We start from the raw sequence: 16215 nt of genomic DNA, 5'->3' as shown, positions 1-16215 counted from the left end.
GCTTCTAAACAGGTATCTTCCATATAAGATGACAGTAAGAATAATAGTGGTATGCACAGCTGCGCTGAGAAAACAATTGGGGTTACCTAACCTAGACTTAGGGGTCAAGAATGGCTTAAAAATGAATTAATCCCTACCTGAGTAACAAAGGAATTCATGTCACTTGATGAATAGAACAAGGAGAGAGAGGACAATGTAGGCAGCGAGAAGGCAAAAATAAAGGCACAGAGAGGTAAACGAAAGAAAAAGCATCAATGAGAAGGGAGGACTGGAAAGGAAAAACATGGAGGGAGAAAGGTCAGTGAAGATCCCTGGAAGTCCAAATTGTCAGTCCAGGATGGAAATGCCGGAGGAGCTATAAGAAAGGGACAACCAGCATTTACTTTCTACTCTGTTTCTCTTCTCCCTTGGCAGGGACCTCAACACCTGCAGTGGACCTGGCTGGCTGTTAAGTCCATTGTGGTCATGGAAGAAGGAATAGTATTCAAAAGAAAAGAACCCCTGAGAGGTGGGCTCTTTTTCTCATCCATATACTCTGCCCTACGTAGAAGTCACAGTTTCGTGAAGATCAAAGATCCCACTGAAATGCTCCTCTCCGGTGGGGGAGAACTCCCCTCTGAATTGCTTTCATTTTGAGTGGTTTTCCTCAGGTGGTTGCTTTCTGTCTGCCCTCAGTCTGGTCATTCTTTTCCTGCTTCCAGTACAGCAAGAAACACTTGGGTAGAAACCTATCTCGAAAAGGATAAGACTCTGGGTGGAGTCTAGGGTAAAAGAAGTGGAATCATCTTTTTACCTTGCTTCTAATCTAGGCCAAAATACAGATGGATATACAGATTCTCTAATGTGATTTGGCCAAGATCAATACATAACAGAGTCAATGGATATTTGGGAAATAAATAGTAATGACATAAATATATCAAGGACTTATTTTTTTTCCCCCTCTATGTTCCAGACACTTTTGAAAGAACCAAAACAGATTTTCTCTCTTTTCCCCACATGAGGATTCTCTGGGTCTTTGTTGATTAAGGGAGCCATAAAGAGGGTAGGAGAGGTCATGCAGTGTGCATTATAATGAGGGCTATGCGATTACAAAGTGACCGAAGTGAAGGGGAGGTGAAAGTCATTGGAGCTGAGGTCAAACAGCCATATCAAGTTAGGGTGTTGAATGGGTTTCCCATGTATAGGAGCTGGGATAGAGAGAAATCTAACTTTCAATCACCCGAGTCCTCAGATATTCTTAGAATAACCTGGGGAGAATGCCAAGGAAGGTTAAAGGTTAATAAAACTGAAAGCATAAACTTTACTAAAAGAAGAGATTTTTGTTGTATGAATGTGGAATAAGTAAGACTGTTTGAAAGGATCCAGTATACGTTGTTTGCTTACTTACTACGTCCAGTGAGAATATACGTGTTGTATCCTGGGTGTATAAGTTTGCTAGGGCTACTATAACAAACCCGGTGGCTTAAAAAAATAAACTTAGGCCCTGGCAGGTTGGCTCAGCGGTAGAGCGTTGGCCTGGCGTGCAGGGGACCTGGGTTTGATTCCCGGCCAGGGCACATAGGAGAAGCGCCCATTTGCTTCTCCACCTCCCCACTCCTTCCTCTCTGTCTCTCTCTCTCTTCCCCTCCCGCAGCCAAGGCTCCATTGGAGCAAAGATGGCCTGGGCGCTGGGGATGGCTCCTTGGCCTCTGCCCCAGGCGCTAGAGTGGCTCTGGTCTCGGCAGAGCGACGCCCCGGAGGGGCAGAGCATCGCCCCCTGGTGGGCAGAGCATCGCCCCTGGTGGGCGTGCCGGGTGGATCCCGGTCGGGCGCATGCGGGAGTCTGTCTGACTGTCTTTCCCCGTTTCCAGCTTCAGAAAAATACAATAAATAAATAAATAAATAAACAAACAAACAAACAAACTTACTGTCTCATAGTTTTCTAGTCTTGAAGTCTAAGATCAAGATCAAGATGTCCAAAGTGTGGGTTTCCTATGAGGACTATCAGGAAGAATTTGTACCATGCCTTGCTTTTAGGTTTTTGGGTTTCGATGGTCTTTTAGGTCTTTGGAGCTCCTTGGCTTGTAAAAGAATCACTCTGATTTCTGCCTTAATCTTCAAGTGGACTTTTCCCTGTGTCTGTGTGTATGTCTTAATTTCCCTTTTTCCATAAGGACACCAGTTATATTGGATTATTGCTCACACTAATGACCTCATCTTAACAAATTACATCTACAATAACCCTATTTCCAAATAAGGTCAAATTCTATGTTAGTAAGGGTTAGAACGCCCATTCATTTTTTGGAGGGTGGGGCACAGTGCAACCGTAAAACCGTCTTTGTTTTATGTATTTAAAAACTATGAAAGGAAAAATATTCTCTTTGGCATTTGTTAGAACTATGACGTTATTTTTTAAGAGACATGACCAGGAAACTCAGATTATTTAAAAACCTACTTGCAGGCTAAACTAGCATCATTCGTCTGTATTCCATTCACTCACCCACCCTTGCCTTCACCACATGTATTCTTCCCACCTACTATAGAAGCTTGCGATGATTAAGATATGGTTCATGTTCCTAAGAGATTCACAGTTTCAAGGAGGAAGCAGATATGTAAATAGTCACAGAACACCTGGCGATAAGTGCTGTGATAGGCTTTATTTCCTCATCAGCACTTCTATCTTCTAAGAAACTACTTAAACCTGCAATGTGAAACTTATGAATGGAAGTTGTAGGTCATTAGAGCAGGAGCCACAGAAGCATTTCTATAAGGCTGTTCAAATTCTATATCAGTACATTTTCCTCGGTGTTATTTTAAAACTGAAGAGTCTGTGAAAAGAGAATTTTCACTGTGACTGAGTGAGTGGCTATTTTGTTGATGCAAGATATAATTCAAATTTATATATACAGATTATAAACTGTCATGAATATATATATATTCCTAGAATTTCTCAACCTTGATCTTACTGACATTTTGACCTGAATATATATATTTAATTGTAAGGGGTTGTTCGTGCATTTGTAGAATATTTTAGTAGCATCCGTGGCTTATACCCACTAGGTGCCAGTAGTATCCTCCTCTTTGTGACAGTTGCCCCCTAGTCTGTGACAACTGGACAATATTGCTGCAGTTGAGAACCACTAATGTATACTTGAACACCATAGTCCCATTGCATCTTATCTAGTTTAATGTGTGCAATGTTGATGGGGTTTCCTAGACAACCCACCCTTCTCTTACACTGAAGCAAGTAAATCTACTTTAGCTGATTATTGTTTTTTTTCTGGAGAGGGAGATGTAGGTAAGTAACATCTATTCTTAAAAAAATCATACTAATATCTAGCAACGTGGGCTAGTAACTTTAAGTAAGTTCTCTAAATATTTGTACAATGGACTAACATTTAGTGCAGAGAATGTGAGCAATGAAAAAAGTATAGAAAAGAAGGAGATAAGTTAGACCAGATTGGTTTCAGTGCTTATCACCTCAATGTAGGGAAAATTGCTGGGGCTTGTAAGAGGTGAATAAATTGGGCAAGAAGAACTTAGTCCTCTGGCCAGTGCCTCCTCGGGGCCATTTTCTTTCTCCTTGCACCCCTGTCTGTATCCTATCAGCTTAACTTCAAGTTCTTAAAGGGATGCTCTGGCACTGCTGAGGCCTCAGGTCACCCTGCTTCTCACTATGTGCTATGGTCAGGAATATGACCGTTAGACCAGACACCCTTCCCAAGCCCAGTTGTACAATCCTGTGAAGATGCTGGCATCCCTAGCTTTCAGAGTTGAGAAGATGTAGTTGACTATAAGAACTTGGCTGATTTGCTGACAACAGCCCTGGCACAAATAGTTTTCAACAGCAGTTATTTTACTGAGCTGAACTTTTTAAAGATATCAGATCATTACTTTTAAGTAGAAATACATAGTCTTAGTGAAGTAACGGGGCATAGCCTGTATTGAATTTTGATAGTTCTGGCATTTGGTTCAGCAGTAGCTTGACCCTGAGTTAATTAGTCTGACAATTCCTGCTGGCTGTTTAATCAAAATACTGCAACTTTCAACTTTATCAGTAATTTAGTTCATTTGTCTTTATTATGATTCCATGATTATTTCTGGTTGAAAGACTAGTATTTTTGATAATTGTAATTAGTGATGAATTGCAATATAATGTCTATATAAAGAATATGCTTTAGTATATCTATAATAACATCATGGGCTTTAAAAATAAATTTCTTTGAAGAAAGGAAGATAGCAACTATTTCTCTAACACTTAAATTATTTTTCCTATGTTTTGAAAAAATAAAATTAAGAAAACATTCAATCTAAGATAAGAAAACACCATCTCTTTCCACCAAAAATAATTTTAATATTTTTTAAATTGTACAAATAACTTTATAAGAAGTATAAGAATCTTTTTGAAAGACATTCGTCCAGTCTACTTCCTTAACAAATCATTTATATTTTCCATTTTACCCCAATCTTGTTTGCATGCATAACCAATTTTATACAGTTGCAATTACAGAATAGATTCAATTTTGTATTCTGCTTTTTTCATTTAGCATTATTCTTCCATAATAATTTAAAGAGAGTTTTATTTATGGTTATTTCAAATGTAGAGAATATAATTTTCTAAACTGTACTTAAGTGCTCAATTTAAATATTTTAATGGCCAACCCAAATCACCAAATATATTCTAGATAAGGGTGCGTTATAGTTAATGCTTCATATTGCAGGAAGCAACTTGCATATACATTAGATTAAAGTCAAATGTTATGTGCAAGTGGAAATGAGGACATTAAAGGCTGGTTGTTTTTATGTATTTGGAAATTTTTCTACAGTCAGATGTACTTCTAGAATTGGTTAGTCTGGCTGCTGAATTGTTATGCCCTGAACTAATTCAGCCAGTTGTAAAATTGTACCTTTCTGCAGATGACTTCACATGTGCACCTCATTTATACTTGAACTTGCTATAATTCAGATAGCATTATCCTAAATGATGTTAAGAATTGTTTATTTTCTGTGTCAGCGAAAAATGAGAAAAGGCCAACTACATTTCGCCTGAAGAGAGTCATGTCAGAATTGACATCTTGGCAGATACAAAAATGCAAGTAAGATATTTTAACAGGGCATACTAAAACTAATGAACTGCAGACCAATATCCACTTCCCCATTGTATTGAAGTGGCATCTACTGAATTTACAAATGTCAAAAGACATGCTTTATTAGTTGCTGCGAGAGTCCTGTTTCATTTTAGTTTATAAGTTAAAAACTAAATTTGCTTTCTTTTTGTGCAATTTTTAACCCTATTTCAAAATGTGGTGTGAGAACATAAATATTAAAAATTAATTGTTCTAATGTGGAATATTAAAAGAAAAAAGACTAGTTGCCTCTCTTTATGTATTTATTAAAGAAACAAAATCTGAACAATATATTTTTTGTTTGACAAAGAAAGTAGTCTAGTGAGGTCTGTGATAAGCAATATCATGCTTTAATTTAAAAAGCTAATATGATGCTCAGATATTTTTAAACTATTAAGTTATTTGCGAGAGCTGGGAAAGACTATTTCCATTTAATTCACTGTCCATTAGCCCCTTATTAAAAATATGGTATCAAATTTTAATTTCTATATTTGTAAGATGATTTTGTTTTGCCCAGAGAATTTAAGGAAGACTAGTAGAATTGATGAAAGAGATATCAATTAGAATATTAAATCTGATTGGTTGTTTTTCCTAAAGAAGAAACTGAGATGCTTACTTATTACTCTCTTTAAGTGTATTGGCTATTATAATGGTCAACAGGAACAATTTCAATGAGTCGGTTCAATTTTATTTAGAATAGAAGTTCTCAAAGTATGGTCCTCAGGCCAGTAGAATAAACATCACCTGGGTATCTGTGAGAAATGCAGTTCTCAGCGCCCACCCCCACTGACTGCATCAGAACCTCTGTGGACAGAGCCCAGAAATTAGTTTTAACCAACCTCTGTGTGAGTCTGATGCTCATGGAAGTTTCTAAACTACTGTTTAGAAGTAGTTTAGGGACAAAAACAGATATTAAAAATAGAGATCAATTTCAAAAAAAAAAAAAAAAAAGAAAAATAATATGCATGTGTTTGCTTTGACCTTTAAGAAGAATCTTCCTAAGTATTATGGTTATATTGTGCCAGTATATTAAGGGAAGTTTCAGTATTTCTAAGCATGTAGATACTTAGAAGAGAAACTGAGAATTGCTTTATTGAGTTCGACTTATTGTAATGTCATCAAGCCCAGGTTGTGCTCTGTATTTAGCTGTGTGTGCAGAGAGACACACACGTTCTTGAGACAGCCTCAAGTGGAAGGGGCGCTGCTCCCTAATGGCTTAATTAGCTCCATCACTTCTCTATTGAAACATTAAAAATTTGCATGTCACTTAGTCTATTCTTCTTAACTTCCTCCCTCAACAGCCTCCAAGGATCTGTATAATTTCCATCCACTTGTTTTGGGAGAATAAATAGTTTTCAGTCTGTAGTTGTTCAGTTAATCAGATCTTTAAATTCCTTTCCTCTTTTTGATCCTGTAAAATAATGTATAGAAGGGCTTTGAAAGTGAAAAGCCACTCTTATTCAAATGTAAAGTGAAAATGTAAGAAACATTATTAACTTTCTCTCTCAACTTTTTTTTTTTAAATGTTCAGAAGATATGGGTCCCAAGATGAGAAAGGAAATGATTTTTGCTCCACTGGCTTCCCCGGGGGCACCTGGATTTACTTTTTGAGAATGGTTTAAATATTATATGCACCTACATCTAGGTTCATGATGACAGAAAGATGGGCTCAGTGGGGCAAGCACTAGGTATGTCCATCTGCTATGTTGGGCCTACTGGTTATAAACTCCTGTCCTTCTCTATTGGCAATATCTTGGTTTACCTGCAGCATGGCAGCCAGGAAGCCAGTGAATGTGTTCTCTGTGAATGAGTCTAGGAGGGCTGTCTGGGTGTCAGAAAGGCTACTTTGTCATACCTGCTCCCCAACCCCGGTTCTCTATCCTGCATATGTCCCCTCCCCACAGCAACGATCACTTCCTAACATGTCATATCATTTGCTTATTCAGTTTATTTTTATGTCCTTAGTCCACGACGAGGAGAGAGATTTCTGCTTGTTTGGCTCACAGCCGTATCTTTCCTAGAGGCCACAGAAAACAGTGTGGACAAAGGAACAAAGAGGGCACTCAATAAATAGTCATTGAATGCCTGAAGAATTTCTGTCACATCATTCCTTCAAGAATTGTTCATTATGTGGTACACCTAAAACCCATATAATGCTATATGTCAATTATTTCTCAATAATAAAACGAAGAACTATTCATTGAGCATGGTTTTCTGTGTGTAGTGCTAAGGTAGATATTGGATAAGAGATTCATCCTCATTCTCCGAGTTAACAGTTTAATGTCATCCTTATCCATGCTAGGTCCTGTTGCATTTTATTCACCCAGAGGGTAAATATGTCTATTACCATTGTAATTCTCTCCTATAACAAAGTGCTCCCCAGCCAAGGGCAGGACAGCGTAGCACCCCTCCCCCAGTGTAGTCTCCCGACCAGCAGCATGAGAAGTTGTTGGAAATACATCTCAGACCATTCTAGAATATCAAGATCAGAAACTCTATGTTTCAACAACCACTCCTGATGATTCTGATACACTCTCATTTGAGAAGGATTATAACAGAGGACTGAATTCTAAAGCTCTCAGGTGAATACCTTAGACAAAGAAATTGGGGCTACTGATAATTCAACTATTCAATTCATTTTGTGTGACATACAACATTTTCAATAACAAGGGTTCAAAAAAAGAAAAAGAATAAAAGGTGTTTGAACTAGTTTCCTATTGCTGTTGTATGAAATTACCACAAATTTAGTGGCTTAAAACAAACTGAACTTATTATGTTTCAGTTCTGGAGGTCAAAGGCACGATACATGCTTCATTGGGCTAAGACCAAGAGGCTCAAGGCAGCTCTGACTTTTCCAGGTTATAGAAACTCTGCATTTCTTGGTTTGTGGCCCTTTCTTCCATTTTCAAAGTCAGCAGTTCTCTGACTCTGACCTTCTTGCTTTCCTATTTCACTTATGAAGACCCTTGTGACTACATTGGGACCACTCAGATAATGCAGGATTACCTCTCTGTCTCAATACCTTTCATGTAATAACATCTAGATAGTCTTTTTTGCTATGCAAGGTATAATATTCACAGGTTTCAGGGATTTAGGACATGGGCATCTTCGGGAACCATTATTCTGACTGCCATGGTGTTCCCTGGGTAGACTAAAATACCGGACAGTTCATGTCTTGAGAAAGGATGACTTTAGAATGTCAAAGCAATTGCTTGAGGAGTGACAAGAAGTAGCAATTACAGAAAGTTAGACAGAAGGAGGGTCTTTAAGATCTATTAAAAATCCATTAGAAAGAAAATATTTTATGTAGTTAATAATAAAAAAGATAGATATTTATATCCATTACATTTATAGTGACTGAAACTACAGCATAAGAATTAGTTCTATGGGAGGGTGGGATAGTAGTTCACTTCTGGGCGGCTATAGCTGAGATTCTTGAGGGGTTTTGGGAAGACACCTCTCATCTAAAATACTTTTATTGACAACATCAGTGAGCTATTTATTTGCACATGTTTGTCTTCGAAGTGGAGAAACCTCTAGAGAGAGCCATCTCTAATTAAGGCCTGAGACAGTTTTTTGCTTTAACATAATCTGTATGTGAAATTCAGATAAAATGAACTTGATTGATTGCCTGGAAGAAGTATTAGCCACAAACAGGAAAGTCTGAAGTGCCATTTACTAACAGTATGAAGCTTAGTTTTCTTTTCTGTGAAATCCAGTTAATTGTCTTACATCATAGAATTATTGTGCAAGTGAAAAGATATAATGAATCTAAAATATATATATATTTATTACAACATTTGGAATGCAGTTAATTGTTCAAAGAGGAGAAAGTGCTCTTTCTTTCCAAGAACAATTTCTCCACATGTGGTGTGTGGTCTCTTGTTCTCTTCAGTCTTCTTGTCCCATCCATTACACACCTTTCTTCTTCTACTTCAATCTTTCATTCCTTCTTCTTCCAGTAAATATTGCCAAGTCTTCCTTACTCTAAAATTAGCCTTTGCTTTGACCTTGCTCCCTCCTTAGAACTTCGCCCTTAAGTTTTGGTTCTCTTTCATTGTTAATCAGGTTGTGGACATCCCTGCCTCCCTTTCTTCACCACTTAACTTACCCAGTTTGGTGCATCCCTGTGCCGAAGCCACCAACAGCGCTCTCCTAACCACACTGTCTTTCTTAGCTCACATGCGCTAAATCTCTCTGACACATTTCATGCTGACTTCTTGCCAAAATATGAACCATCAGCATTCTTATCTAAAAATACTCTCTATATTAATTAGTTAACTAGTTAAACAAATATTTGAGGGGTTGCTGTGGAGCAGCACCACCCTAAGGAAATAAAAAATGGACAAAACAGACCAGGTCTTCGGATGTGGTACGGGCTGCAGTTTGGCTGGGGAACAAGATAGTTAGTTGACCCCATAAGTGACATAATGTCGCAGATATGGAAATAGCTACCAAGGAGTCCTCCAGTAGGGAGATGTGACATCATCAGGGAGACCAGGCAAGGCTGCCCCTGTGGAAGCTCATTTGAGTTGAGATGGGAGGGGTGTGCTGGAATTAACCAGGCTGAGGGAAGTGGAAGAGTGTTTCAACAAAGGGAGTAGCATGTTCAAACTGCCTGTTGTAGGAGAAAGTGTGAAGACTGTGAGGGTCAAAAGAAAGAAAAAGGCCCACTAGTTGATGTGGGGGCAGAAGGGGGTGTCTAATTAGGAGCTGGGAGGGAGATGCAACATGAGCTGAGTCACGAGGACTTTACAAACCACAGCTAGGAGTGGAGCACTAGGAAGCTATGAAAGAATTTTAAGCAGGTGGCTGATGAAATCAGATTTATGTTTTGAAGAGGTTCTGGTTGCAGTGTAACACACCGGGTGGGGGTGGGCATGGGGGGCAGAATGGATGGGGTTTAACAGCCAATAGAGAGGCTGCTATACGTTCAGGCAAGAGATGATGGTGGCGTGTAGGAAAGAAGTGGTGAGGAAGGATTACGTAAAATAATTGATTTTACAGAGCATGGTACACAAAGGCAACTGAAAAAAAATTAATGTTCCTTCTCTTTATTGGTAAATATCTTCCATAGTCAGACTGCACGGTGGCACATTTGTGATCCATCTGCACAACCGTGTTCCATTCCTCCCCCTTACCATCTCCTCCTCCATCTGACTTGCTGACCTCGGTATGCTTCCAATGTTTGTTCTTTCCTCTCTTACAGGTTCACCATACTGCACTACATTTAGTGGTTTGCTTGCTTATCTCCTCCAATAAAATGCAGGCTTCCTGAAACATGGATAATATGTTATACCAGTGGTTCTTAAACTTAATTGCATAGTAGCTACCCCGGGGATTTTGTTAAAATGCCAATTTTGTCTCTTTAAGTAGGGTGAGGTCTGAAATTATTAATTTTGAATAAGACTCAGGTGATGCCAATGCTGCTGGCTTATGGAACTCACTTTGGGTAGAAAAGTCTTTATATAAATTTTTGTCCCCTTTACTTAGCAGGGTGTTTCATATATTACAGATTCTTGACAAATGTTCATTGAATAAAGAGTCGTCTACTTTTCCAAACTCACCTGCTAATATTTCTCAACATGTACCTAAATCTCAAAGCACTGTGTTAACATCACCCCATATTTCTAGTTTCCCATGTCAATTTCCTTGCTCACCATGTTACATGGAGAACTGGCTCCCTTTCATCTCAAGTTGAAAAAATTTTGCAAATCTGTGTCAACTCTCATGTCCTCTAAAAGCTTTCTGAGTCATCCTCATAGAGGTGATTTTTCTCTCTCTCTACCCAATTTCTCTGCCTTATAAAAAAGATGGAAAACAAGTATTTCTTACACAATGTCTTAGGTTATGTTTGCTTCCACTCAAATCTTGCTTCACTTTCCCTCCCCGAATGCTGAACTTCCAGCCACACACGCCTTAGGGAGAAGGGCGTCTAAATCTTTTGTTCTCTAATTCCCATGAAGGTAAGAGTACCCAGTGAGTGTTTATAGAGCGAATGAATCAGTGAATGTGGCTGAATAAGTCAAGGCAAAACTTTGTGAAAAGAGATAGGACCTCCACTTTCCTTCTTGAATCCTCAGGTATGAGATAGCTCAGGGGAAGTTTTCTTACCATTATCTTCCACAATCCAGATAGGTCAGTGGGTGACCGGGCAATTCAGATAGAGAAGAGGAGTGACAAGCTTAATCAATGATGAGGAGGATTTTGCTGTGTGTATATTTAAGATGTAAAGACAGAGTGAGAGGTATGTCATAGTGTCACAACTGTCCTATTGGCTGTTCCTCTGACGACTCAGGAGATACAATCACCCTGAATCATCTTGACACCTGTTTTTGTGAAAACACTCCATGGGAAGATAAAAACTAGTGTTCCAAAGGATGATTAAGTCTTTTAATCTGCTGTCATCTCACTGAAGGTCAGGGACCTTGGAAGTCTCCTGAATAAAGTGACTTTGTTCCTTGAGATATAGTATCCCAGACTCCAGAATGAGGTAACTACAAGCTAAATACAAATTTAATCTCAGAACCCAGCACCATACATATTGCATATAAATCTAGGGTATATACTTTTAAATTAACAAAGAATTCTATCTAACCTGATTTCTATTTTGCTTTATAAATAAAAGATTGATGGTCCAAATTTAAAAAAAGAAAAATAGCCTACCACTGGCTTATTTCATGACTGTGTTTATGAAAAATAGGCTACGATTTGCCCATTTGAAACTTAGACATGTGTAGTTGTTGATATTGGAGCGAGGTGAGGTATTGTTTGCTTCAGTAGATCAAATAGTGCTTTCTTCAACTCTTTTTTACGTTATTAATTTCCCTGCCATTTAAAAGAAATAAATGAAAGGTAAATTTTCTCAAGGTTAGATTTATCACAATTCCTGAATTAGTGGGACTCTAACTTAAAGAGTTTTCCAGCCCTGGCCGGTTGGCTCAGTGGTAGAGCGTGGGCCTGGCGTGCAGAAGTCCCGGGTTCGATTCCCGGCCAGGGCACACAGGAGAAGTGCCCATCTGCTTCTCCACCCCTCCCCCTCTCCTTCCTCTCTGTCTCTTTCTTCTCCTCCCGCAGCGAGGCTCCATTGGAGCAAAGATGGCCCGGGCGCTGGGGATGGCTCCTTGGCCTCTGTCCCAGGCGCTAGAGTGGCTCTGGTCGCGACAGAGCGACGCCCCAGAGGGGCAGAGCATCGCCCCCTGGTGGGCAGAGCGTCGCCCCCTGGTGGGCGTGCCGGCTGGATCCCGGTCGGGCGCATGCGGGTGTCTGTCTGACTGTCTCTCCCCGTTTCCAGCTTCAGAAAAATACAAAAAAAAAAAAAAAAAAAAAAAGAGTTTTCCACATTCATCCACCATCTACCTTTTCCAGGATGGATTTCCACACACACTCATATCACTAACCAGGTGCACCAGATGAGACTGAATCTGTACATAAAGAATATAACTGCTCCACACCCAATATGGCTTTTACCTTTGTTTCTAGAGACAGCATTCAAGGAAAAATTGAGAGTGGATAAATAATCAAAACATTTTCTTTTTCTCTGAAATAGGAAAGAGAATTTACTGTATCTTCTCCATTAGAACTGGGAAAAAAGAAAAAAGTTGAGTCATAGCAATCAAGACTTGCCAATGTCTTGAAAACTGCATGCCTTGAAACTGAACCGAGCAGGGTTCAAAGCATTGCGGAATGCTGAAGAGGCTGGCGGGCAGGAGGTGGGCTAGGTGGCAAGTGTTCGAGCCAACAGGGTGCTTTGGGCAGAGCTTCTTTGAGAGGGTTATTTCAGAATGCCGGGTAAGTCAATCCTTCCAGTTCACCATCCTGCTCCCTACTTACCCCCTTCTTTTCCTAATTGCCTTTAATTTTTATGAGGTGCTATTTAATAAATTGTGATAAGGATCTCCGCCGTCTCTTGGCACACATGTGCTTGTGGGTTGGTTTGCTCTGGCATTCTCTCCTGCACCACGCCCTCCCCTCCTGCTTCTCCACCCACCACTTCCTGCCCTGGCTTCTCTGTGCTGGCAACCTCACCACTTCCAGCTCTCTTTCCCACCCACTTCTCATCTCCCACAGCCCGGCTCTGCACTTCACTAGGGTCTCATGAATGGGTGGAGCATTTCGCAATCCTAGCAGTGACAGGTGCTGCTGTGTACATGACGGCGACCTTATGTATTCCTCCTCAACATCGTTCCCAGACTCCCTGTCATCTAAAGGAACTGTTCTTTCAAAGGGTTTGGGCATTTTGAAACATATCAACAAAATGCTACTCTTACCAGCAAGGGACAATTGCCATCTTAATTCTGTTACAATTTTAGGAGTGTGTTATCATAGAAGAAAATAAGTCATTTAAAAAAAAATTGTTATCCATCTCCAGGTTGATCTCCTCCCTGCTCTTCTCGTCCCTGACTTGTTTGCCCTTGGTAGGCGGCTTTAGAAGTCTTTTACCCACTTCCTTCAAACTTTACGATTTGACTTTCAAAGCCTACTTTGCAGTGGGGGAAATAAATAAATAAGAAGCTTGTTTATTATTCTGTCATTATTGCTTTATCATCATGGCATGAAATATTAAATAATGAGGCTGCAGACACCCATTTTATGAGCCTATTGCAATCTTCCCTGTATAATTAATATCTATCATTAGATGAAAGTCATATCATTTGCAATCTGATGCAGCTTTCTTTGGACTTCCTTGATGACTCCAAGGTAGTTTATATGATAGTGTACCTGTTGCTTGTCATCAGGTTTTATTAGATAAATAGGCAGCCAGGCCTTTGTGTGCTTTTCTTCACTGCTCATCTTCTCAAAAGGCCGTTGCAGTGGTGAAAAGCAGCCTTGATTATAGCTCCTTTGCATAATAAGGCTGTCTGTCTCTTCTGCCTTCTCACCTCCCGCCGGAAGGAAACTTTAAGGACATTCAGGCTGTATGTGTACGGCCTTGCTATAAAGCACAGGAGTTGGAGACCTATAAATCTAACACATATCCATACAAAGAACTTGTCTCAGATGAGGCTCAGGGTGCCCTGAGCTCTCTGTTTTGTCTTATTCTTGGAAACAAGAGCTGTGGCTGACATAAAAAAAAAAACAAAAACACAGCTTCTTATAATAGTTCCTTTTCTCTTAATTGCACAGACAAAGCCAAAGAGAAATTGGGTCACACATTCACAGGGTTTAAGTTTACATGGGAACCTGCTTTTTCTTTGTCTGAGGCTCCCAGGTAGCTGAGGTAGTTGCTAATCTCATATGTCATGACAACCCTGCCCCCGGATCCCGGGGCCCTCGGAGGCCCCTGTCATTGCTCACAATGGCCAGGAGAGCCTGTGAGCGCACAGAGATGAGGACAGATCCATCACTGTTACTGAGCTGGCAATGTCATGCCCTCCTGATGGTAGGTCAATGGCCCTGGCCTCGAGTGTGAAAGATGGCTCATTCCTTCATTTGACAGAGCTCTCTCCTGACCCGGAACACTGAGGACGAGTAAGCTCATCCCAACCTCAGAAAGCCTGGCTCCTGAAAGCCTTCCCACCACCCACACAGTTCATTACACAAATTCCTTTTAAATGCAACTCCAGAATTCTCCTTTTCCTCTGAAGCTGGAAGGCTTCACTAGTGCACCAGTGAAGGGAAAGAAGACAATATGCAAATGGACCCTTCTGCGAATATCTATTAATGATTTGTAGCACATATTTGTGGAGGGGCCAAAAATTCCAATGTTTAACCCTCGTTTAGCAGATAGTTCCTTTTTCTTTTCTCTTTCTCTCTTTTGAACACTTACATTTCGTACCCGGCATACCTAAAAAAATGTCTCCCTTGTTTTTGTTGGAACAGAGATGCTTTAAAATCGTTTCTGGGGAGATAGTCTATTAAGTGGTGAACAGTGCTGACGTCAGACTGCTTGGGTCTGAATCTCTTCTTTGGCATACTTAAAAGACTGTGGACAAGTTACTTAATTCCTGCAAAGTGTATTTTACTCACCTATACACCCATCTCATAAAGGTGTTCTTGTTAGTGGCTCAAATGACGCCATAGAAAGCAAGAATTTTGGAGACAGACAGGCTTGGGGTTAAATCCTGATCTGTTTTAGCAAACCATGTGATTTTAAGCAAATATATAACCTCCAGGAGTCTCAGTTTTTTTTTCATAAAAATGGGGATAGGTTTTGGAAAGGATTATAGGAATTAGTATCTATAATATACCTGGGATAGAAATTGCTTTTCAATTTGACTTAATTTAATAACAGTGTGGCCTGAATCTAGACATCTTTTCTTTTCTTTTCTTTTCTTTTTGACATCTCTTTTGAGCTTCACTTTCCTCATCTAGACAATTATTAGATCGCTCTGGAATTGAAATGAAAAACAAAACACATTATGTTTATGTACAACTCATGGCTTATAGTCAGTATAAGTTCTCTCTTCCTTCTTTTCTTAGACTACCAGAAGTCAAGTATTTAAAAAAAAATAAAGTAAAGCAAAAACAAACAGCAATAGCAACATTTTAGATCCTGATAACAGGAGGAGAAAGTTAGAATAAAAGGACTAATTGTTTTTTTTTTCTCAGATAAAGGAACATCAACCAAACCAAATACCCAGAGATGGTCAGGTCTGTATATAGAGGTTATTATAAAAGGCAGTGGTGAGTATTAGAGGATATGCTTAGAAATTGAATTTTCCATTTGACAAGCTTTCAAGAGGAACCTAGGGACAGCTTCAGGTTTGACCTGCAGATTTGAACATTAGAAACAACGAGCATTTCTTCTCTGGGGTGTGTGAGAGTTTCAGACAAACCTGACTTACAGGAACAGAGCGACATCCTTCTAGGCTTATGAATGGTCAGAGAGAGGCAAGCAGCTCCACCCTGCTTGGCAGGTCTCGGGACTGAAAAATTTCCACTTTACCTGGAACTTGAGAACTTATCATGAAACCTTGCATTTGAGGTCCTAGTCTTTTAAAAAATATTACCAGAAATTATAGAGGAAGCTTGCAGAGCTAGTGACCGTTAGCAAACAAATAAAACCACAAAAATCAGGCCAACATAAATTCTCACCAGAAAACAGAGGTTGTGAGTGGCCTCTGGCCAAAAGAAATTCAGTAAATCTAAAGCAAGGGATGAGAGGCAC

This window comes from Saccopteryx bilineata, chromosome 11 (genome assembly GCF_036850765.1).
Source record: "Saccopteryx bilineata isolate mSacBil1 chromosome 11, mSacBil1_pri_phased_curated, whole genome shotgun sequence".
Classification (NCBI taxonomy): domain Eukaryota; kingdom Metazoa; phylum Chordata; class Mammalia; order Chiroptera; family Emballonuridae; genus Saccopteryx; species Saccopteryx bilineata.
The sequence above is the reverse complement of the archived record's forward strand: the minus strand, read 5'-3'. Positions refer to the sequence as shown.